Raw genomic sequence first — 26,050 nt, 5'->3', positions numbered from 1 at the left:
AGTGCTCTTCTGAGCGTGCATTATACTCTCTGGGTTAGTCGTGCGAACTCTTTAAATTTTTGGAGTAAAAGCATTCTCCCTAATTCATTCAGTAACTACCGGGAGTAAACTGCCATATTTCCTCAATTCTAACTTCTCCATTTCTATCCTTTCAGCTACAGATTGTAAACTTCCCCTCCCCCTGCAAAAAGGCTTTGCAGTAAGAGTAATAAACACACTTAAGCCACATTAAACTCCTACTTCAAGCTCCTATAAGACTATATTCTTTTCCTACTCTGGGAAAGCCTTCTTAAATGGCCTCATTAAACTTAGAGTAGCTTGTTTTGCTTTTAAACAAGCATTACCCTTGCCCCAATAAAGTCCTGGGCCTCAGATTTGCATTGCATCAGCTACAGAAGTATAACCTGTCATTACATCATACTTAGTGCAACCTTTAAACACAGCAAGAGCTGGTAATGAGGAATGAATCCAGTACAGTAGATTGTAGATTATCCACTTTCAGCAGCAAATTTTAACTCTATTTTCAACCACCTCAACCTCATTTTAATGTTAGGCAATACAAAACAGCACTAGGAACAGAAATATAACTGAAAACAGATACAGTCTACCCCACAGACAAATATAAATGATTATTACCTGCATTTTTATTTTCTAGCATCTACTCATTCTAGACAGGTCCTAGGTTTCTAGAGCAGGAGACTTCAAGTATTTTAAGCAGAGAAACTCTTCCAAACAAAATTGAGAGGAAAAAAAAAACGCATAAAACAAGTAAAGGGGATGGCTGATTATTTTCAAGCAAAAGATATCTGTCTGCCAAACTCCAAAAGGCCCTGTACAGAGCTTTACAGCACAGTCTGAAAACCACGGGATCTATGGACAGGCCCCTCTACTTAACAACTGAGTCACGACAGTAAAACTGGAAGCTTTCTGGAGTCATCTAGACTTGGGATTTAAACTCAGGCTCTACTACTTGCTTGGCTGTAAAACTGGACTATGTCGAGCCTTAAATGGTTTTTGTCTGGATTAAGTGAGATGGGTAACTTATGTATATCATAGGTGGTACATATTCAAGAATATTTAAGTATTTACCTGAGACCTGAGTTAACAGCCTGAAGTCATCAACTGGAGACTTGTAACGGTGATCAAACATGTCTGCCATTTAACTAATTTTTAGCACAATAAATCTTAATTTTTTCCTAGGTAGAATATTTATTTACACTGGTTTTACAAAGATGAAAATTTCACAAAAACTACATTAAGACAAATAGAATCCAAGATTAGCAAAAATCCAAAACTTAGCAACAGTGCACTATTACACTTTCTAAAGCCGATTATCTCAATCGCAGTTTGGTATAAAGTTTAAACAGATGTTAATCTAAATAAAAACCTTTTTTTCTTTAGAGATGGGGTCTCAGTATGCTGCCCAAGCTGGTCTCGAACTCCTAGGCTCAAGCCATCCTCCTGCCTCAGCCTCCCAAGTAGCTGGGACTACAGGCACAAACCACTGCACCTGGCTACATCAAAACATTTTAGAATCAGCCTTTAATGCTGTGTTAGTAATTTCATAGCATTTAACCACTGCTTTACCACATTAACATACTTATAGTAGAAAGAAGGAGAGGGACAAAATTTCATTCTTAATTCACGTGGCAACCTTTGCTTCCTTCTATAAATACTTACAAAAATCAAAGTTTAAAATAGAGAAATGTAGTCAGATATGGGGAAAGGATGACAATATATTGTAAAGCAAGTTACAAACAAAACATAGATGAGGGAGGGGAGATGAGACATAGGAAAGACTATGTAGTGAAAAAACACCAATGAATTAACAACTATCTGTGTTAGGATACTGGTGATTTTTAGTTGTATTTCTTTTTAAAGGGACAGTAAAGAAACTGCTTTATAAAGATTAGTATAATTAAGAACTCTGAAAACAGTCAAAATGAGAAAAAAAGCAAAAGATTTGCAAAAGATAGGATGCAGTTATCACTACCCCTCCTTTACTTGCCCAAAAATTATTCTTAGAAAATATGTAATATAAAATAAAATCACAGGTATCAGGTTACAAATTTGCTCTTTGCAGCATTAGGAATGTGAGTTAAATAAAACTCCATTCAAAACATTTAGGGTTTTCTCATTCAAGGAAGTTTCTACATTTTTTTGACATTTTGATGAATAAGTTAGGATGTCAAACATTGCTTCTATTTTAAGATGTACTGGCTTCTCACACACTGACAAAAAAAAAAAATTAAGGCAAATCTCTCACAAATTCAACAGCTGAAAATGCCAAAAGTTAAAAATCAAATGTTATAAAACAATAAATTAGGACAAATTAAACAACCTATTTTTAGTTTACCAAACTGCAGCAAGGAGTTAAAAGGATTTTTCAAATTGTATGTTCTTCCTAAAAATTCCATTTTTTGTAAAGATAATTCTGAAAACTTTGTAGCCACAGAAGTTACAGGTCTAGTAAGACTGATTATCTGAAGTAGGGAAAACCCAGGAAAGGGACCTGACAGAAAGCTGCTGTAAAAACAGAATGAGCATTTTGGGGGGGGGGCGGGGGCGGGGGAGTTGGGTGGGGAAGGCTCTCCTAATGCGTAAGAGACTTGCCCAAAGTGGCCTCTGTTCCTAGAATCTGTGTGACAGATTCCAGTCCTGGGGTGGGGGACTGAAAAAAAATAGAAGTTACAAAGATGATGACACAGTAAATGTAGATTAAAAGCAAATCTTAAATGTGTAAAAAGGAAAGTACAGTTGCTTTTTTACTTGCTAACTCACTGTATTTTGAGGCTTCCACTCCAGCTAAAAATTAGCATATAATGAATCAGAACCTATCAGGAACTATGGTAGGCACTAAAATATGATTAATAAAATGTAAAGTAGGAATGAGATGTCTAGAGGAGCCATCAAAAACAGCAGCTGGAGGCCATGCATGATGGAGGGGGCTCACGCCTGCAGTCCTAGCGCTCTGGGAGGCCGAGGCGTGAGGATCTCTTTTTTTTTTTTTTTTGAGACAGAGTCTCACTCTGTTGTCCGGGCTGGAGTGCCATGGCGTCAGCCTAGCTCACAGCAACCTCAAACTCCTGGGCTCAAGCAATACTCCTGCCTCAGCCTCCCAAGTAGCTGGGACTACAGGCATGCACCACCATGCTCGGCTCATTTTTTTTTATATATATATATATATATATATATATATATATTTTCAATTGTCCAGCTAATTTCTTTCTATTTTTTTAGTAGAGATGGGGTCTCACTCTTGCTCAGGCTGGTCTCAAACTCCTGAGCTCGAATGATCCGCCTGCCTCCGCCTCCCAGAGTGCTAGGACTACCGGCGTGAGCCACTGTGCCCGGCCTGTGAGGATCTCTTGAGCTCAGTCAAGACCAGCCTGAGCCCTGAGCAAGAGCAAGATCCCATCTCTACTAAAAACAAAAAATGTAGCCGGGTGTGGTGGTGCATGCCTGTAGTCCCAGCTACCTGGGAGGCTGCCGCAGGAGGATCGCTTGAGCCCAGGAGTTGGAGGCTGCAGTGAGCTGTGATGACATCACTGCATTCTGGTCAGGACAACAGAGCAAAAAAAATTTATTTTTAGGAAAGCAGCTGATAAATAAGAGTTAGGATTGGATTTTGAAACCAGTATGCCATTTGGAGTCACAGAAGAGCTTGCCTAAAATAAGAGAAAAAGAAATCTGAACATTTAAAGATTTATGGTTTCATTAAAGTAAGAGGCAGTAGCCCCTAGACTGCAATAGTTCTCAAAAACTTTACTGTGCTCACTAATCATCTAGGGAGCTTGTTAAAATGCAGATTCTGATTTTGTAGGTCTAAACCCAGGCCTGAGATTCCCCATTTTTAACAAGCTCCCAGGTGTTGGCTAATGGTGCTGGTTCATACCAAGGCCCACACGGGGTAACAAGGCCCAGAGAGCTGAGAAAGAACAAGGTGAGAGAAAACCAGGGGCACGTAGCATCTCAAGGGATGATCCTTGGTATCTGCAGGGGACTGGTTCCTCCTACTACGGATGACAAAATCCGCAGGTGTTTATCCTCTCAAGTCCCCTATATAAAATGGAGCAGTGCAGCTGGCAGTACACATATGGATACGGAGGGCCAACTGCATACAAAAACACACATGTACATCAATGTTAGAATGAGTTTTATTTTTATTATATTCTTCAGGGAATATGTATCATTTCTGTAATTAGGAAAAAAAGTAGTGAAGAAAAAGGCAACAACCAGACATGCTTAACCACGCAATACAGTACTCACGAACCCTTCTTAAGAGTTTAATGAAGAAATCAAATGATAAATAAAAATAAGTCATTTGGAAATGTCAAAGGATTGAAGTTTGTGAATCCATTTAAATATAGAACTAATACTATACTGTGGGCATAATCACAAATTACAATAAATGCCATAAACCTTGGCAAAATGTGATACTATTACTTTAATAATATTTACCTCCTGGCACACAGCTCCCAAACCCAGTGTCTTCTGAATGCCAGTGAGATGAATGAGGGTTGGAGGATCCTGGACAGCCTCAGGATGGGAGCTGGTTGTCAGGGGACCCAACCTAGTCATTGAAGGGTTGGAACCTTCAGTGCCACCCCTACCTCCAGGGAGGGAGGAGGGGCTCACGGTTGAGCTGATCACCAAAGGCCAATGATTTAATCAACCATACTTACATAACCTCCATAAAACCCCAGAAAGACAGAATTCAGAGAGTTTCTAGACTACAGATTATGTGGAGGTGCTTGGAGCATATAGGCCCAGAGAGGGCACAGAAAGAAGCTCACGCCCCTTCCCATATGCCTCGCCCCATCCCCCTCTTCCATCAGTTGTTATCTGTATCCTTTGTAATATCCTTTAGCATGCATGAGTAAAGTAAGTAAAGTGTTGCCCTGAGTTCTGTGAGCCTTCCTAGCAAATTACTGAACCTGAGGAGGGGATTCCGGGAATCCAAATTTATAGCCTGTCGGTCAGAAGTACAGGTTATAACCTGGATCTTGCTATTTGGCATCTGAATTAGGGGGCCATCTTGTGGCACGGAGCCCTTAACCTGTGGGATCCAACTCCAGGGAGATAAGTGTCAGAATTGAATTACAGATACCCAGTTGGTGACAGCTAGAGAATTGCTTGGTGGGGATGGGGAAGGGGTGGCATGGGTGAGTGGGGGGGGTGTGTGTGTGTGTGTGTGTGTGTGTATAATCTCCACACATTTGATGTCAGAAGTATTCTGTGTTGTGTTGAGGGTAGGGTAGGAGAAAACTGCTTTTTCCTACCATATACAGCAAGGTGCAAATAACTATATGAACAGTAAAATAATCATATGGTAAGAAGTAGCAGAAGTGATGGTGCAGTCCCCTGGACTGGCAGTATAGAGGTGACTGGTAATCTAACTCTGGAAATGTGGCTGGGGCAGAAGTCACACTAAAGGTCTGGGCCCATGGCTCCTGGCTCATTCCTATAATCCTAGCACTCTGGGAGGCCGAGGCGGGGGGATCGGATCACTTGAGCTCCAGGAGTTCTCAAGACCAGCCTAAGCAGGAGCAAGACCCTGTCTCTACAAAAAATAGAAAAAGTCAGCCAGGTATGGTGATGCATGCCCGTAGTCCCAGCTACACGGAGACTGAAGAAGGAAGATCCCTGGAGCCCAGGGATTTGAGGCTGCAGTGAGCTATGATGATGCCACTGCACTCTAGCCAGGGAAACAGAATGAGATTCTGTCTCAAAAAAAAAAAAAAAAAAAGTCACACTACAGAAGGCTGATGGGGATGTTGTGTGGAGCTAACACTTGAGAAGCAAAAGACTGTGAAGAAGAGAAGCGAGTTAGGTGGGGACTGGAAGGCTCAGAGAAGCTTTTTTCTTCTTTAAATGGGAGACCAGAATATAGTGAATGCTAATGGAGTCCAGAAACAGGGAGAGATTAAAATTACCCAAGAAACTGAGCAATGTGGTAAAATAAAGTTCTTGGTAAGGTGAAGGAAGACTTTAAAACTAAGAGGGAATAGACTTTGTTAAAAGGAATAATCCCTCCATGGCAGAAACAGAGAAGACAGAATTTGTACTGCTTTGGCTGTAGAAGGTTAAGAAAGCATCCATCAAAGTGTTTTTCCTTTTGTTTGTAAAGGAGGCACAGTCATCTTCATTCTTTTAGGGAAGGGGGATAAGGAGGGGAAGATGTCATAGGTTTAAGGGATGGATACCTTCTAAGTATCAAGCCACGGCAGAGTATTTTTTATTGTTGGGCCGTGTCAATAGAACACTCAGAAGAGTCAAATATGTGCACATATATTTTCACACATATGTGAAATAGGATGGTGAGAAAAATATGTGTAAGTCATAATCTTAGATCCCCCAAAACTCCACACTGCCTTTCTTAAGCCACAGAAGAAGTAATCGCCATTAACCTAATACGTTCTCTGAACTTCGGTATTAGTATTCCTGAACCTACTAGAATGGCTAAATTTAACAGGCAATGCCAAATGCAGAACACTGGAACCCCGCAACTCTCATACTTTTTTGGTAAGAAAGCAAAATGGCACAACCACATTTTCATCACTGTAGAAAGTTCTGTTGGACAACAGTGTTCTATATCCTAATTTTATTTTACTAGCTATTTCCTTGTATTTTTATTACACATTAAATCTATAACTTTTTGTTAACATCAAGAATGAAAAGTAGTGGCCAGGCGAGGTGGCTCAGGCCTGTAATCCTAGCACTCTGGGAGGCTGAGACAGGAGGATCGCCTGAGGTCAAGAGTTTGAGACCAGCCTGAGCAAGAACAAGACCCTGTCTCTACTAAAAAAAAAAAAAAAGAAAAAAAAATTAGCCAGGAAACTAAAAATAGAAAAAACTAGCCCAGCATGGTGGCACACACCTGTTGTCCCAGGTACTCGGGAGGCTGAGGCAGAAGGATTGCTTGAGCTCAGGAGTTTGAGGTTGCTGTGAGCCAGGCTGACGCCACGGCACTTTAGCCTGGGTAACAGAGAGAGACTCTGTCTCAAATAACCAAATTAATTAATTTGATTTAATTCAATTTTTAAAAAAAGAATGAAAGTATTAAATCCCCCAAAACAGTGCCAGCCATTTAAATATTAATGGTAAAATTTTCCTTTCTCACCTGCCGGGATAAAGTCTGTCCTAAACTACGTAACTTCATCAAAACAATCATTTAAACCTAACTATAACCGTTCTTGTTTCATTTCTCCCCCAACTATCTAAGATACATACCACATCTTTTTTTCCCTTGAATCCTTAATTTTTTGGTACAACCACAGGAAGTTTTCAGAAAGGGTATAAGTGATTAGCTTTCCATCTTAGCAGTCTGAAGCTCTTGCATAGATTACACAAGCTTAGAATTTAATCACCACGTTTTCCCCTAAGAATTATGTAAACTCTGCTCACTATCTTCTGCTATTTAGTGATGCTGGTGAAAAGTCTAATTCCATTTTTATTCTTAATCCTTTGCAGGTTACCTTTTGATGTACACTAAAGCACTTTTCAAAATACACAGATATCCTCAATCTTCAATAAGAGAGAGACTGATGACAAGAATGGCTGCTTCCCTTTCCTTTCCCTTAAGTTGGAATGGCCACCTAAATTCTGATTGCATTACTTTTTTAAAAAACAATTATTTATGCCCCATGCAGCCTCAAGGTTTGGAGCAGTCCTGGGAACAGGGATGGGGCAACTGCATTACTCTTGTAATTCCTTAACCCCTCTGTAAGTTTTCATGTTTAATTTTCAAGTCTCTCATTGCAGCCTGACTACTGGTTGTTGGTTTTGTTCTTGCTGCCATAGTTTCAATGGATTCTAGGGTCAGCAAGCTAAATACTGAGTCAAAGTAGAGACTTTCCTCCATTCTCACTAATAAACAGCTGCCCTAAACATTTATTAAGCACCTAATATATGCCAGGTATTGTCCTCAATGGTTTACATATGCTCTCATTTAACCTTCTCAATGACCATGCAAGTTAGCATTTATCCCCACCTTACAGATAAGAAAATAGATTTCAAAGATAAACTAAACATTTCAGATCACAGAACTGATAAGAAATGGAAGTTGGAGCTATCTGATCAGGGAAGACTTACTTATAAGGAGTGGGGGGTAGCAAAAGGCACCCTATCCTAGGCAAAGCAAACAAACATATCAGAAATTTTAGACTTGGATCCAAGATCTTAACCAACTCTCTCATTTTCAGAAGAAAAAAAATAAAGAGAACTTGCTAGATGTCAGATAACTTAAATCAGTATTATTTTTTATCAGCCTTTTATCGGCACTAATCTAGGTTTTGTTATTGCCTAGATCCTTTTAAAGCAGTTTCTAATTTAACTCAAAAAACTAAATTTTTTTCTGGATTTAAATCTAGTAAGATTCAAAATAAACAAAAATGAACATTTTTAATTAAACTATCTTTTGCTTTTCCCTCCCAACACCTCTCTTTCCCTGACCAGAGAGATCACTAACGTAGCCAAGGGAGATCAAAAAAGGAGGAGGATGACCCCTGTTTAAGTCCTGAACAAGTAAGAGTCCTGTCCTAACCACAAACTTTACCTAAAGACCAGGCCACCCTTCTTACTGTCATCGTATTATCTCTTACCATTTGAAATTCTCTTGTTGACTACTAACTTATTATCTGTTTTCTCCTCTTCCTGGCTCCCACACCACACCAACTTTTCACTAAAACATCAGTTCTCAAACTTTTGGGTATCAGAAACTCTACACACCAGTGGTGGGCAAACTATAGCCCACAGGCCAGCTGCCTGTTTTTCTTAATAGTATTACTGAAACACAGTTAAGCCTGTTCATATTTACATATTGTCTCTGCTTTCAAGCTACAAGGGCAGAAGCTGGTTAGTTGACCTTATGACTTCCAAACCCTTTAAGTCTACTTGGCCCTTTAAGAAAGTTTGCCTTTATTGGTTAACACTTTTAAAAATTATTGGGAACCCTCTGAGTTTTTATTTATGTGATTTATATGTATTGATATTTACCATATTAGAAACTCAAGCCAAGGAATTAAAAACTTTTTAAATTACCAGTACATTTTACATAACATGTAGAACAAACCCATTACTTGTTAAATGTTTATGAAAATAACTATTTTCCATAACACAGTGTCAGTATTTTACATTTTTGCTAATCTCTTTGATGTCTGATTTAAGAAAATACAGTTGGATTCTCATTATCTGCTTCTGCATTTAATCTGTTGCAATACCACATGTCACATAGCCTCTGTGAAACCCCACTGTATTCTCATGTCCCATTATGAAAAAGTTTTGACCCTCAAACATCTTGAGAACACCAGGGATCCCTGAACCACACTTTGAGAACTGCTGCTCTAGAATTTAAATTTAATGAGAATAGACCCTGTTTCACTCACCCTTGTAAACCCAGCACCTAGGATAGTATCTAGCACAGACCAGGTACTAAACAATTTCTGGAAGGAACAAATAAATCAAGTACAACAGCATGAAGGATTCCAAGTAGATGAACAGCTTGCACACAACTAGAACTCACTCATCCCTGATAATCCCTACAAGTAGAATACATTTGTTGCTTGGTATGACCTTAAAAAACTCACAAATGAAACTTAAAATTCCCTTTAAAATAGCACTCTGGTAAAGTAAATCATTTTATCAACATAAACATCATAACTTCTAAAAAGTGGATCTATTTCCAGGCCAATTCTCTAAGCTTTCAAAATACTTCTTATGTTTCTGACAGAGTTCCATAACCCACCAACTCCTGGATAGTAATTTCATTTGCTAGTAACATACCTCGAGAATGTAGCTATGTATATACTGAATTTGGCTAGAGGCTCAAACCTGAATTCCTACTTTAGTTCTTATTATTTTTATCCTAGGCAAAATTACAATCTCCTAGATCTCAACCTTCTCATTTGTGAAACATCAGAATGACCACCAACAACAGATTTTTGGACCTTAACTGAAATCAAGTAATGGGAACATTCAGTATATTGCTGAAAAGTGACTTTAGTGGTGTTTAGGAGCCACACCAGAAACCCTGCACCAAATCGCTAAATAAAAAACCTGGATTACACGTTAGGACCAAACTGAAAACTGTTGTTTCTACCTGTTGTGCTCATTTTTATAATCTTCATTTGGGATTTCCTCTGAAAACTGATAAAGGTCACAGGGTTTGCTGTGAAAGCAGCTCAATTAACTGGGCACCTTCCAACACTGCAAGGCACTGTGCCAGCAACAGCATACACACTAATCCTCAAGTGGGTTTTATCCCCATTTTACAGATGAGGACACTGAAGATCAGAAAAATTAAGAATAAGAGCAGAGCCAGATTAGATTGTCTGTTTTGTCTCTAACACTCATCTTCTCTTAAATAACCCTAAAAAACACTCTCCTCAACCTGGTACAGAATATTTAATTTAGCATCCAACACATCTTTTCAATGTTTATAAAAATTTGTCCAGAAAATCCAAAATTCCCTTAAATTCTTTAAATTAAACCTTTATTTTCTATCAAAGTGGTAGATTCTGATATCAATAAGTTTGTCATTACACCATTAGACATGAAATCAAAGCAAAGTACCAAGAAGTTGTAAGAGCAGAAAAATTAAGAGCAACAGAACCAGGTGGAAAGTCAAACAGGCTTTTTCAACCTTTTTATTTCATACCGCACATTACTACATTTTTAAAACAGTGTTAAAATTTCTTAGCAACACACTTGAAATTATTTAAACTATGTCAGTCATGATTACAACACAATCAATCACTACTGTGACATTACCAAGTCTCTGTCCAAGTAACAGCATCCAAACAGTTATTTTTGTCCACGTTTGAACACGACTGTTTACTGCCTTAATTATGTTTCATATTCTCTCAGGATACAAAATTCTCAAACATTCCAATACAAGCTTGCTCGTTTACTCCATCTTAGCATTAAATTATGCTTCTTTAAACCTTAGGAAATACACTGTACCTAGTTCTACCCTGTAACATACAACGCACTCAACTACACTTTCCACCGTAGCTAGGTAGGTAGATACATACACACACACACACACACACACACACACACAAATACTCAGAACCTAAATCTTACAGCAGATCCAAGTCGGCAGTAACCTATAAAGAGTTAGTTAAGCTAAACATAAAAGAGTATACTGCTAGGAAAACAGAAGAAATTAAAGAAACTGGGTAAAAAGTCACTTCAGAGAGTCTAATATATTTTCTGACTGATGGCTTTTTACTAGTAAAACTAATGGAATTTACGGGAAAGAAATGCCATATTAAAAAAATTAACGGAGCCTTATTAAAACTAAATTATTCCTCATTTGTACAGTGGTGAATAAGTAAAATAAAATTATATTCAGCTGAAATAGTTATGATCTGTCTACATAAGCATTACATCTAAAACTCTAGCCAAACCATTTTAGTTATTTCAACAAAGGAAGCAAGGCACAGCAGCATACAACTGCAATCCCAGAACTTTGGGAGGCTGAGGTGTGAGAATCACAGAGGATCCCTTGACGCCAGGAGTTTGAGACCAGCCTGGGCAATGTAGCAAGACCCCATATCTTAGAGGAAAAAAAAAAAGTAAAAATTGGCTGGGCATGGTGGCACACACCTGTAGTCTCAGCTACTTAGGAGGCTGAGGTAGGAGGATCACTTGAGCCCAAGAATTTGAGGCTGCAATGAGCCATGATTGTGCCAGTGCACTCTTGGACGACAGAGCAAGACACTGTCTCTTTAAAAAAAACAAAACAAAAAACCCACATGAATTAACTTACACTCATTTTCCATTTTCGTCAAATTAAGATTCTATTCACAAGGAGTTCACATTTCTTAACAAGAATTTAATGTTTCATCTTTTAATAATCTAAAAGACAATATTAGCACATTCTGAATCTACTGTTAGCCATGTAATTAAATGTTCCGTTCACATTTACGGTCACATTGGCTCCAAGCTGGTACTTACAGCACTCAAATTATGGCAGGCTAGAAAGAAAAGCTGAGGTGGATCTAACACACAAATGATGCATCTGTGTAAGCACTTATGTATGTCAGTAAAAAAAAATACATCATATGGTGACCACATGACAAGGCAATTAAGTAAGCTTAACTCAAAAAGAACCTGCATGGTAACAGTCAACTCCCTAAGTGCTGTTTCTAGAACCTGAATTTAGCAAACAGTATCCAACATTCTAGTGAGCTAGTCGTTTAAATTTCAATGGTTTTGCAGTTTTGTTTATATTTAATTTGCAACTTTTGAACTGTCAGCAACATCTGACAGAGTTGGTAGGTCACTGGCTCCTGCTTAATAAACTTTGTTCACTGACTTTGCACACCTTGGCTTTTCTATCTCACCAGTCACCCCTTCTCAGCTTCCTCTGATTCCTGCTCTTTTCCTCAAACTCTTGAAATTGAACTTGCCTATGCATTATTGCAATATCCTCCTAACCAACCAGCTTCCCTGTTTCCATCCCTGTCTCCCACCCTCACCCACTACTATGTTACTTACTCATCTACACTGGTGACTTTGGTGATCCCAATCAGTCTCATAGTTTTAAAATCCATCCAAATGTCTACCAAGTTTAAAAACAACAACAACAACTCTCCATAATCCCAGCTTTGGGAGGCCAAGGTGGGAGGATCACTGGAGGCCAGGAGTTCAAGGTTACGGTGAGCTATGATCCCTCGTGCCACTGCACTCTAACCTAGGCAACAGAACAAGACCCTGTCTCAAAAAAGAAAGAAAAGGAAGAAAAGGAAGGGAAGGAAGAAAGAGGAAGAAAAAGGGAAAAGGAAGGTAGAGAGGAAGGGAGGAATGGAGAGGGGAGGAAGAAAGGAAGGAAGGAAGAAAAAGAAGAAAGGAAGGAAGGAGGGAAGGAAAGAAAAGAAAAGAGAAGAAAAAAAAAAAAAAACGAACCAACCTCCAGTTTTGTCCTAAACCCCAGATTTGCACATCCATCTGCCATGTAGACATCTCTACGGGGCATGATGACCAAAGCTGAACTGCTTATCATCTTCCAAAGACATTCTACCCAGAGATTTTTCCCTTTTCAAAAAAAAAAAAAAATTTTTTTTTTGAGACAGCGTCTTGCCCTGTTACCCAGGCTAGGGTACAGTAGCATCATCATAGCTCACTGCAACCTCAACCTCAACGATCCTCTGGTCTCAGCCTCTCAAGTATGTGGGACTACAGGTGCATGCCACCATGACCGGCTAATTTTTTCTATTATTTGTAGAGATGGGGGTCTCACTCTTGCTTAGGCTGGTCTCAAACTCCTGACCTCAAGCGATCCTCTTGTCTCAGCCTCCCAGAGTGCTAGGATTACAGGCATGAGCCACCGTACCCAGCCCTCCCTTTTTCAATTGATGACAACTCTATCCTTCCGGTTACTCAGGTTAAAAGCCTTAAAGTCATCCTTTTTTAAAATATATTTTTTTTCTCTTTCTTCTTTTTTTAGACCAGGCAGGACATAAAGTCATCCTTGATTCTTCTCTTCTACACCATATATCTAAAATAACTAGGATATCTTACTGTCCCTCCATTCAAAATACAGTCAGAATCCAACCATTCTTCATCACCTTTACCACTACCATCTAGTCCAAGCCACCATTATCTCTCATCTGGATTATTGTGATAGCCTCCTAACCATCCTCCGTTTCCATCCTTGTCTCCCACCCTTATCCCTTAATATGTTTCTAAACACAACAGCCAGATGGATGCAGTTCAATTTTATATCACATAGGCCGGGCGTGGTGGCTCATGCCTGTAATCCTAGCACTCTGGGAGGTCAATGCAGGAGGATCACTCGGGGTCAGGAGTTCAAGACCAGTCTAAGCAAGGTTGTTCTCTACTAAAAACAGAAAAAATTAACAGGGCATGGTGGCGAGAGCCCGTAGTCCCAGCTACTTGGGAGGCTGAGGCAGAAGGATCGCTTGAGCCCAGTAGTTTGAGGTTGCTGTGAGCTAGGCTGACGCCATGGCACTCTAGCCCAGGCAACAGAGTGAGATTCTGTCTCAAAAAAAAAAAAAAAAATTTAATATCAGATAATGTAAATCTCTGTTCTGTACCCTCCACTGGCTACCCAGATTAGAGTAAAAGCTAAAATCCTAAAACTAGCCCACCCGGCCCTATACAGTATGCTGATGTGTTCCCATTACTCCTTGACTTTATCTCCCACTTCTTTCCCCCTCACTCAGCTGCACTGATTTCCTTGTTTCATGACAATGCTAGGTCGCTCCTGTGGTTCTCTACCTTAAAACACTTTTCTCCCTCATAGCCACATAGCTAACTCCTTAACCTTCAAATCTTTGCTGAAATGTTACTTTCTCAACGAGGCCCACCCTGTTCCCTCTATTTCAAATAGCAATTAGCACCCTACCCAGTGATTCTTCCACTATGTACTCTGAAATCTTAGCCCACTGCTCTTCCTCATCCCTTTCCTCCTGTCCTCCCAATCTCTACTTTTTTCTCCATAGAATGTAGTGTCTTCTAACAGGCTATACAATTCACTTACTACTTTTTGTTTTGTTGTTATAGGTCCCCGCACCCTCACCTGGAAGATAGGATTTTTGTCTGGCTCAATGAAGTATCCTAAATGCTTAAAAAAACAATGCCTGACACATAGTACAGGCTCAATATGTTAGATGAATAAATAAAAATAAATAAATTAGAAAGCAAAAGAGCTTTGGACTTTGAGCAGCAACATCCAAAGTTAGAAAGCAACAGAGCAATGCTTTTAAAATTCTCAAAGAAAATGATTATATCCAAGAATTCTATACCCAACCAAATTATCCTAAAAGTATTGAGGGCACAATAATGATGCAAGATTTCAAAACATTGTCTCCCCTGGATATGTTCTCAGGAAGCTCCTGGTGGGACAAGCTCTTCAAATACAAGGGAACAAACCAAGAAAGAACAGAACAGGAATTACAATAAACAAAAAACTAAATCCAGGAGAAAGGTAAAGGCAATACTAAGGATAATGACAACTTTACACTAGAAGAAGAAGGCAACTTAAGGCATCCAAGCAACTTGATTGAACTTTTAGACAAGTGGCAAAGAAGGTGGGGTAGCATTAGCAATAAGCACATAGAAAACAAAGCCAAAAAAAAAAAAAAAAGGTGTTAGCTACAAGGAATAGAAATTAAATGACGCAGGAAAAAAGTAATCTCAGCACATGGCTCAAATTGTGAATAACCTTTATAGTCATAATAATGCAAACACAAAATTGCAATGTTACTAAATTAGAAGAGTGTAGGAATGAGCAAGGTAAGCACATGCCATGGGGCAGGAAGAAGAGTTAAGTTCGTACCAGAATTTCAATAAAGGAAGCCAAAAACTGAAATCTAAAAGTAAATGCAAAAATAATCAACTAAAAGAGGTAAAAGTAGTTGCCTCTGGAAAAGAGAGGCATCTGGAGAGGAGTACGGGCAGGGAGTTTTGTTTTGTTTTTAAACAAACCTTGCAGAACTGTTTGATTCTGAACTATATGTGGATATAAAACTCTTCAGAAAAAAGGAAAAAATTTCAAAAATATGGTATGAGAAATGTCAGCATGCATGCTTTAGTAAGGAAATGACATATAAATTTGTTTCCAAAGATTTGATTCCAAGTATTGGCAAAGAAACTGATTCTCCTACACCTTTGGGAATGTCCACTGTGAAAGCCTCTCATACAATTTGGCAGTTTCTATCAAAACTTAATGTATACTCTGAACCAGCAGTTTTTCCTTCAAGAATCTATCCTCTAAATTCACACATGTTGGCAAAAGTATATGTTTACGTATACAGATGCGCATAGCAGTCATGTTTGTAATAGCAAATAAAATGAAAAGAGCCCTATCTTAAGAGAGTTAAATTATAATCTATACAACAGAATACCGTACTACCTTTAAAAATAATAGTAATAGTAATAAAATGCATGATGTTGTACACCTGTAGTCCCAGCTACTCGGGAGGCTGAGGTGGGAGGATCTCTTGCGCCCAAGAGTTGGAGGCTGCAGTGAGCTATAATCATACCACTGCATTCCAGCTTGGGCAGAGTGAGACTGTGTCTCAAAAAAAAAAAAAAAAAGAGGGAAACTATCAAGAAGTTTTTAATAATTAGATTACTTCATTTAGTTAAACCAATTATTAAAGTAATCTTTCCAAAGAAGAGTCTTTGCAGAGAAGCTAGTGTACCCTTACATTCACTGTATTTCACTACATCAACATCATTAGCTAAGCTTGTCAACGTAACAATAAGAAGTAATTATAACAAGTACAGTGTAATACTTTCTATAAAACTCAAGACTGGCGTTAAATTCTTCTAAATTTTTAGGAAAATATTTCTCACTGGCAAGATCTGCTTTTATAAAATAATTAGTTCAGTTCTTCAAAGGTTTTTCTCTTCCTAGTTTCTTCCGTATGTTCCCTGTTCAAAAGAAAGTAAACTGCTGGTCTGATGGTAGTGGGTTATCAGAATTTATTAACATTAGTGTCACTAAAGTTAGTATACAATCCCCCCACTGCTAAATTTGACTACCTTAAAAAAAAGAAACAAAAACCACAAGTAAGTTCAACACGATTGAACATAACAAAAGGTCTTTGCCTGTATTTATTCTGGTCATAACTTGTCTATATCATTAAGCTTAGAGTTCCTGAAGACTTAAGAAAAAAAATCTACATAGAAGTACTGGGAAACATGGCTACCCAGCTGGTAACTTTGTCAGGGACAAACTAAGTGATACCTCTGAATCTCACAATGTTGAGTGAAAGAAGTCAAACAGAAATGAGGACATAATGTATTGTTCCGTTCATATAAAACTCAAAATCAGGCAGAATCAATCTATAGTGTTAAAAATCAAGAGGTGTTTTGGGGGAGGGGGCAGTAATTAGATGGGGAAAGAAGGATAGGGGCCTCTTGTTCTGGTAATGTTGCGTTTCTTGATCCAATAGCTGGTTACAATAGTGTGCTCCCTTTGTATTAATAAAAACACAACATGATTTGAGCACTTTTCTGCATGTATTTATACTAAATGCACATAAAATAGTTTATTTTACATTTAGGAAAAAAATCACGTTGTTCTAGGAATTCTCCTAGAATCTCCTCTGACAACAGCAATCAGGTGTTATCAGCTAACACTTGACAGCAGCTTTCCTCTTTCCCCTGCTCAGTTCCTCAACCTTTCTCCACTACACCCCCGACCTGTCACAGTATAGTATTCACTGACTAAGCACTCTCAACTGATGGCTTCACCTATGCATTCTTTAGAAAAGACAGCAGAAGCCACCGATACAAGCTACCTTGTCTTCCTACCGGCAAGCCTAGAAGTGACCCTGCACTGTCCTCTCACTTTCTCAGACTTCATACTCCTTCCATTAACACTTCTTTCTTGCATCAATCTCTCCCTCTTTCTCTTGGCCCTCTGGCACCCAAACATGCTCTAGTGTCTCCCACCTGGCTTCTGCAACACCACACCCCCCAGATTTTCCTTCTCACCTCACCAGATCATGTCAGGTATCTCACAGACACCTCAAGTCCAACACAGCAGAACACTCAATTTTACCCCTAATCTCTCCCATTGCCCCTTCCAGTCTTTTCCATCTTGGTAAATGGCACCATGATCCACACAGTTGCTCAAGCCAGAAACCTAATTCCTTACTTCCCTCACCTCTCATGTCTAATCATCAGCAAGGCCTATTCATTCTGTGTCCAAAACATATCTCACATCCATTCACTTTTCATCTTCACCCCCACCACCTTAATCCAGGTCCAGGTCATAATCAACTATTGCCTAATTAAAGAAACGGCCTTCTAACCCATCTCCAAAAAGCTAAAGCAATCTTAAGTTAGTGTATTTTACATTACCCCTTTAATTAAAACCTTTTGGTAGTTTCCTAGCACTCTTAAAATTAACATTCCTTGCTTTGACTCTGAGGGATCTGATCTTTGCCTATCTCTCCCCTGTAAGGCTGGTGGGCAACCCTCCCTCCCTAATGAAAAAGAAGAAGTCCACAAGACCTGCTGAAAACAATGCCTGCAACGCCCAGCTAAGTTAAAGAATAGCCACACCTGGATGGTTACCCTGATACGGGTCTGGTTCCTGGAATCCATACATACCACCAGCCCCTCCTAGTTCTCAATACCCACCCTAAAACCATAACGGAAAATTCCTAACTCTTGGCGCGCCAAAACTCTTCACGCCAAAAAACCCCCATCCCCCAGCTCTAAAACATATATAAGCCCACACAAAACTTCTGGGCAGCGCAACTTCTCCGGCCCCTCTCCCGGGACCCGTGAACCTCACCCAGGCCCCTCTCTTGGGACCCGTTATCCTCGCCCGGGAGCACTCAAATAAAGCCTCCTTGCTTGCCCCTTTCCACTTGGCTAGTCTTTCTCTGGCGCCGACCATCCAAAAACCTTACATCCCCCTCATCCATTTGCTTCAGCAACACTCTCCTCTCAGCTGGAGTCCAAGTTCTAGCCTGCCTCCAGGTCTTTACACCTGGCTGCTCCTTCCAGAGCAGCACTCCCTTCCACCCTTCAAAAGGCTAGCTCCTTATCCTTTTACCTCCACCTCAGACAGCAGGTCTCCCTCCTGCCCCCATTCTCTACTTCAGCACTTTTGATTCCTTTATAATGCATACCAGTTTGCACTTCTGTTTATTTCTTTCCTCACTAGAACATAAATGGTAGTATTTAGAGAAGTAACTTATTCAACAACTAATTTTTTAAATTATTTAAGCACTTTCTAAGTATCAGGCATGTGCTTTTGGATGCAAAAGTAGGCAGTATTCCTGCCCTCATGGATCTTAAGGTCACAAACACAACTAATGAGTGATAGAGTCAAGAGACATCCAGGTCTGACTCTTAAGGGCCTGTCCTCTCGACCACTCAATTATACTGCCACTCTAGCATTGGGACATGGCGGGTGGGGCAAGAGGGAGGCAGCAATATACTTAACAGCTGTTCACGTGCTAATAGAAACTAAGGCTTAGACAGGTTAAGTAATCTACCCAAAGTAGCACAGACAAATATTTCAGAGATTAAATACAATCATGAACAAAAGCACGGAGATATTGAAATACAGTGTTCAAGGAACAAAGGAATACAGTTTGACCAGGTAGGGCAAAGAAATGCTGGAGATAAGGCTGGAAAAGGAGAGTATAAAGATACTAAATATTAACTGAGTACTAACCATGTGCCAGAAAGAGGGCTAAACTCTAGACAAACAGTGGTGACCAAGACCAAGTTCTCATAGAGATTACAGTCTATTTGGGGAGGCAAAGAAGTCAAGAAAAATTACAATTCAGGAAGATACATGTTACAGCAGGGCCAAGCAGAGTGCTTTGGGGAAGCAGAGATGACACCCAATTCAAGGTGGGGAGTTTAAAAAGAGCTTCTCAGACACCTATCTAGGCTGAGATAACAGAGCTTAACAGGAAGAAAGGGACTTTCAAGTACATCGCCCAAAATGGCAGGGGATTAACAAGAGGGGCCAGCTCAGGAGGGGCTCTGTACTTACTAACCATGTGAAGGAACTTAGGTCTTTATACTGAAGGCTTTTTAGGTCAGGTTCACCTATTAGAAAGCTCACTTAGGCCGGGCGCAGTGGCTCATACTTATAACCCTAGCACCTTGGGAGGGCAAGGCAGAAGAACCACTTGAGGCCAAGAGTTCAAGACCAGCCTGAGCAACCATAGCAAGACTCCATCTCTACAAAAATTTAAAAATCAGCCAGGCATGGTGTTGCCTGCCTGTAGCCCAACTACCGGAGAGACTGAGCCAGGCAGATTGCTTAAGCCCAGGAGTTGGAGGTTACAGTGAGCTATGACGACGCCACTGCACTCTAGCCCAGGCTCAGATTCCATCTCAAAAATTAAAATGTTGAAGAGAGAAAAGCAATGCCAGCTTCAAGATAGCTAGACAGTAGAAAAAAAAAATATTTGCAACAGACATATCTGATAAAGAACTGTTATCCAAAATACACAAAGAACTCTTAAAACTCAAGAAAACTACCAACCTGACTTAAAAAATGAGCCAAAGACCTTAACAGACTCCTCACCAAAGATACACATACAAATGGCAAATAGCATATGAAACAGCGCTACACATCATATGTCATCAGGGAAATACAAATTAAAAATAAGATACTATTACTCGCCTATTAAGAATAGTCAAAATCCAGAACACTGACAACAGCAAATTCTGGCAAGGGTGTAGAGCAACAGGAACTCTCATTCGTTGCTGGTGGGAATACAAAATGGTACAGCCACTTTGAAAGACAGCCTGGCAGACTCTTACAAAACTAAACACACTCTTACCATATGATCTAGCAATCACACTCCTTGGTATTTACCCAAAGGAGTTAAAAACTTATGTCCACACAAAAATCTACACATAGATGTTCAAGCAGCTTTATTTACAATTGCCAAAACTTGAAAGCAACCAAGACGTCCTTCAGCAAGTGAATGGATAAACCAGTTATGGTGTATCTAGACAACAGAATATTATTCAACACTAAAAAGAAATGAGATAAAGCCACGAAAAAACATGCAAGAAACTTACATGCATATTACTAGGTTAAAGAAGCCAATCTGAAAAGGCTACATAACTGTATGGGTCCACCTACATATATGACATCTGAAAAAGCAAAACTATCAAGACAGTAAAAAGATCCATGGTTGGGGGGTGACAGGATGAATACATGGAGTACAGAGGATTTTTAGAGCAATGAACTACTTATTCATGTTTTCATATACATCATTATACTTTTGTCCAAACCCATAAAATGTCCAACACCAAGAATAAACAAAATAAACTACGGACACTGGGTGATAATGATGTGTCAACGTTTATGTTCATCAATTGTAACAAATGTACCACTTTGGTGGGGGATGTTGATGATGTGGAAGGTTATGCATGTGTAGAGGCAAGGGCGGTATGAGAAATCTCTACCTTCCACTCAATTTTGCTGTGAACCTACAGTTGCTTCTAAAAAGTTAAGTCTAAAAAGTTAAGTCTATTGAAAAAATCTGCTAAGAGAATATATGCGAGTTTCACTAGCATACAGACAGTAGTAGGTGAGTTAACAAATATGTACTGAGCACTAGATATTGAGGATATAGGTATAACTACCCCTTCACACATACACATACACACACATACACACACACACAGGCTGGGCACAGTGGTTCACGCCTATAATCCTAGCACCTTGGAAGGGTGAGGCAGGAGAATCACTTGAGGCCAGGAGTTTGAGACCAGCCTGAGCAACACAGAAAGACCCTGTCTCTACAAAAAATAAAAAATTAGCCAAGTGGATGGTGCATGCCTGTAGTTCCAGCTACTCAGGAGGCTGAGGCAGGAGGATCACTGAGTCCCAGGCATTTGAGGTTGTAGTGAGCCCTGGACAGAGCAAGACTCAAAAAAAAAAAAAAAAAAAAAAAACAAAACCACCCCACAATTCCTGCTCTTATGCAGTAGATGTTCTAGTAACTATAGCCATGGAACATGGAAGCCAAATCATTTAAAGTGCATTACCGGCCGGGCGTGGTGGCTCACGCCTGTAATCCTAGCACTCTGGGAGGCCGAGGTGGGCGGATCGTTTGAGCTCAGGAGTTCGAGACCAGCCTGAGCAAGAGCGAGACCCCATCTCTACTAAAAATAGAAAGAAATTATATAGACAGCTAAAAAAAAAAAAAAAGAAAAAAAGAAAAAAAAAAAAATAAAGTGCATTACCATTAAGGATACATATTGTAAAGAGGAAAATTTCATTCCTTTTTTGTGGGGGGCGGGGGGATGGGGAAGGGAGTCCTGAGGTTTTCATACAGATTTTGTTGAAAGTGAAGTCTGTACCAAAAATATCCAGAATTTACAACATTTTTACAAGGTGAATACAGAAATTCCATAAAAGTCTATAATAGATCTCTTTAAGCAAAGCAACTCCAATCTTTAAAATTGTGTAAATCAACTGCTTTGAAATACAATTAAGCAGTCACCTAAGACTTTGTGAAGTCACTAAATCTAAAGTTACTAAATTTACTATTACCCTCATTTTGTTAAGAACTGTTTTCAAAACACCATACTCATTGAAAATAAAATCCTATTCTTCATATTGTCATCGACATAGCTAGATAATTCCTTTGTAACTCTGATTAATTCTAACCTAAATATAATATTCTTTTAATTACAAATATTAAAAATACTGCAATTCTGTAAGCATTTCCCAAAGTTTAGAGGAAACAGACATAAAGATGTAAACTGAATTACATTTGTTTCAGAATTTGTACTGTGTGGAATACTTATTCTGAAAAGTTAATAGTTCCATATCTACTAATTAAACTATATTTCAGTTTAAAATGTCAAATGTTAATAAATTATGCTGGGAAGATGCCAAAAGGAGTCGCTTAAACCAATTCTATAACATAAAGAACTGTTTGGCAAAACAAGGGAAAAATTCTGGATAGAATTGCAACTAATCATTCCAGATTACAAATTATTTAATTTCCAGAATGAAAAATTACACAACCAATTTTTGTCTCAAATTCTACCAGTCACAAAGTTCTCCTAACAGAGCGAGTATCTCCCAGATAAAATCACCAGATCACCACTTCTGCTATCACACTACACTCTGCTCTTCAGTAATTCTAAAAGAGATGGTGACACCATAGATACCTAACACTCGATTAAAGGTATTCACTGTCCTCCCCTTTCCCAGTTAGTTAACTCAAGTCCTTGAAAGTGAACTGATCGCCTGAGCCCAGTTGCTCATGCCTTTAATCCCAGCAATTTGGGAGGCTGAAGCAGGAGAATGACTTGAGGCCAGCAGTTTGAGACCAGCGTGGCGACACTGTACAAAAAATAGAAAAACTAGCCAGGGATGGTGGTGCGTGCCTGTGGTCCCACCTGCTTGGGAGGCTGACACAGGAGGATCGCTTGAGCCCAGTAGTTCCAGGTTACAGTGAGCTATGATTGGGCATTCTAGTGTGGGTGACAGAGTGAGACCCTGTCTCCAAGAAATAAATAAGAAAAAAGAAAGTGAACTGATCCATAAATCTAAACTGACTAAAAGACGACGTCATTTTAACCAATTTGGTTTTTTAAGTTCCAGACCACATTAAGATCTATCCATTCAAATCCCCTATTACAGAAATTTCCAAAATGCCATCACCTCAAAAAGCCCGTCAATTTATCATATAAACCCTTTTCCTTTTTAACAACAAAATGCACTAAAAGGAAAACTCCAGTACTAAAGATTTATAACGTTGAGTTCACAAATTCTGGCCTATGCACTTCCAACATATCCATCAAGCCAAAATAACACCGTAAAATTTAGGGATTAAACAACAGCCCTAACAGCACGCATTTACTAAGCACTTACTACGGGCTGCCACTGCTCTAAGCTCTTCAACTACAATCATCTCATCAATTCTCTCAACAGTGCTTGACGTAGGTCCTGTCATTACACCCATTTTGCAGATAAGGAAAATGAAGCAGAGAGAGGTTAAGTGTCTTGTCCAAGGTCACAAACTAGTAGGGAAGGATTTGACCCAAAGGGGACAGTCTCACGTCAGAGCACATACTCTATAAACATTCAACTGCTTAAAGGAGTTAACAATTTACCCTTGACAGCCGCTTATCAAGAAAAAGTAAATGTTCAACTGCTAGGAACAGGCAGTCAGATCGCTGTCCTACATCCATGTCCGCAGCTTCTATGACTCTGACAAAACAGCTACACACAACCTGCTTGTCCGAACACACAAACTGGACTTTTCTGAATGCCAGAGCAAACAAATGTTTCATCTCTCCAGGAACACACAGGCGGCAAAGAAAAGCCTACGCATCGCTGTGGCCCAGATTATCCACATTCCTAAGTTATAAATCCGGGAGAGTCCAGAAAGGACCCCAAACTACCTAGCAAATGTAGCCTCGGAAGTGCAAGGTTTGTTACAGAAAGCCGGAGCTTCCCTGGCAAGCCGTTCACGCGCGCTCCTCGCTAACGACATAAACAAGGGAGGCGGCTGCATTCTTCCCACCGCACAATGAAGCCGCAGGCCGGAGCAGGAGGGGAACGCAGCACCGTCGCGGGCGGCTCCTGCCGGGGTCGGCCGGGAGCGCAGGCCAAGGACTGCGCGGCCGGCGCGGCGCGGGGCGGGCGCGGAGCGGGGGCAGGGCCGGCCGCGGCCCGCACTCAGCTGACCTCCGCCATGTTGGCCGCACACCCCGGGACCCTCCACAACAAAGGCCGGCAGGAGGGCGCCGGGCGCGCCGGGCGCCTCCCCCGGCCAGGCCCGCCTCCCGGGTGCGCGGCGCCGACCGCCGCTGACCCCTTCCCCCGCCCCCGGCCCGGTGGTGCGGGGCCGGCCCCCGCCGCCCGCCGCCCCCCGCCGGCCCGGGGCGCCAGGGGCAGGGGCGCGCCAGCTCGCGGCGGCGGCGGCAAGGGAGGGCGGGGGCGGCGCTCGGCCGGCGGCGGGGCTCCGGCCGAGACAAAGGAGCCGCCGCGCCGGGGCTGCCCGCGCCGGGCCCCGGCGGCGCGACCCGGCCGGCCGCACTCCCGCCAGCCGCCATTACCGGGGCCGGCGCCCTCCTCTCGGAGCGCCCTCACCGCCGCTCCTCCCTCCAGGCCGGGCCCCCCTTACCTGTGGGCGGTGAGCGCGCCTCGGACCCCGGTCCTGGCTCAAACGCGCCCCGTAGCCAACCGCCGCCACCGTGGGCAGTGCCACGGCCTCTTCTCCGCACCGAGACCGACGGGACACCCTGGGCCGCCGCCGCCGCTCGAGAGCGCGCCCCGCAACGGCCGCCCCGGCTCCCCCCTGGCCGCCGCCGTTTCGCGCGTCCTCGAGCCCGTCGCGCGCTCCCGCTAAATACCACACACTGCGGCGGCGGCCATGAGGAGGCGCGGCCCCGCGCGCCGGGAGCCCCCGAGGGGGCGGGGCTTCCTGCGGGCGCGCAGGCGCAGAGGCCCCGGTCCGGCCGGCGGCGGCTCGCGCGGGCATCGCGCGGCTAGGCTCCAGCGGCGGCTGCTGGCGCTCCGGTTCCGCGGTTATCGTTGCTGAGCCCGCACGCCCTACGCCCAGCAAACGCTGGCGTCACGCTGTTTCCGGCGGCCCGCGGGACACCGGCGCTTGCTTGCCGGGTCAGAGGCGCTCATCCCACGGCCCCCGCGGGGCTTTGTTCCCGCCGCGCGACCACCACCCCTGGCCCGGCCGGAGGGGACGCGCGCCTGCGCTGGCCGCCGCCCCGAGGGCTGCCCGCTGCTCTGCACGGCCCCTCCTGCCTCGCTCGCTGGCGCCGCTCGTCGCCTGCACCGGCCCTTCCCAGCTCGGTTCCTTCCGAAGAGAAAGAAACCGGCTGCGGCCGCCGCCGGGGCCGCACCCCTGAAGGAGACGCGGGCCAAACCTCCTTGTGGGTCTGAGCCGCTCTTCAGCAAAAGCGGGAAGAGTTTCAGAAGCTTACTTTAGCTGAAAAGTGGATGGTGGGAAGCATTCCCTTTTCTCTTCACTCATCCACAAAGTCCCCTTTTAGGATAAAGAAAGCGACATATATAATTATTTGGTGGGTGCAATGAGCAAATGCTAGTGTCTGAGACATTTGCGGACCTTTCCATGGAAGATCTATAAAAATAGTGTATGTGAAAGCAAGATGGTACTTTTTATATGGGATTTTAGAAGCCAGGGAATAGTTTTCGCCCCACCATCTCCAGCCTCCCCACCATCAACGTATCTCTTACCGTGGGAAGTTTTTAAGCAAGCACTCCACTGAGAACACAAATTTCTCCTCACAAGCCGAAGGCAGAGAAAGTTGTCTTAGGTACTAACACAAACGGTTAATTTCCGGCTTCCCTCAGCAAATTTCTCATGTGTTGATACTTCTGTATTCAACCTAACACTTTGTTTACTGTGTCTGCTCTTTTCCTCTGGGACCATCGGCAGATCCAAACAGTGTTTTTTGAGGTTGAGAAAGTTAAAAACAAAACAACAACAAAAAAAAACCCACGTGTTCTTAGCCACAGGCATCATATGCTACCAATAGGCTGATTCCCAAAGCCCAAAAGTCAAAGAACTTGGGTGAG

General features: G+C 41.7%; 1 protein-coding gene across 2 annotated transcripts in view; it reads right to left on the bottom strand.

Moving 5' to 3' along the window:
• The window catches only part of SIAH1 (siah E3 ubiquitin protein ligase 1), a 30,084-nt gene extending 5,230 nt beyond the window's left edge, over positions 1-24,854 (bottom strand). Inside the window, exon 1 of one of the 2 annotated variants that reach the window (XM_069456585.1) lies at positions 24,618-24,854. The gene's annotated coding sequence lies outside the window, so the exon portion shown is untranslated. Of the gene's footprint in view, positions 1-12,916; positions 12,948-24,617 lie in introns of those variants that run through there. The other variant, XM_069456587.1, reaches the window with a different exon arrangement.
• Positions 24,855-26,050: the final 1,196 nt, after the last annotated feature.

Source organism: Eulemur rufifrons, chromosome 23, assembly GCF_041146395.1.
Source record: "Eulemur rufifrons isolate Redbay chromosome 23, OSU_ERuf_1, whole genome shotgun sequence".
In the NCBI taxonomy this organism is placed as follows: Eukaryota; Metazoa; Chordata; class Mammalia; order Primates; family Lemuridae; genus Eulemur; species Eulemur rufifrons.
The sequence above is the reverse complement of the archived record's forward strand: the minus strand, read 5'-3'. Positions and strand labels throughout refer to the sequence as shown.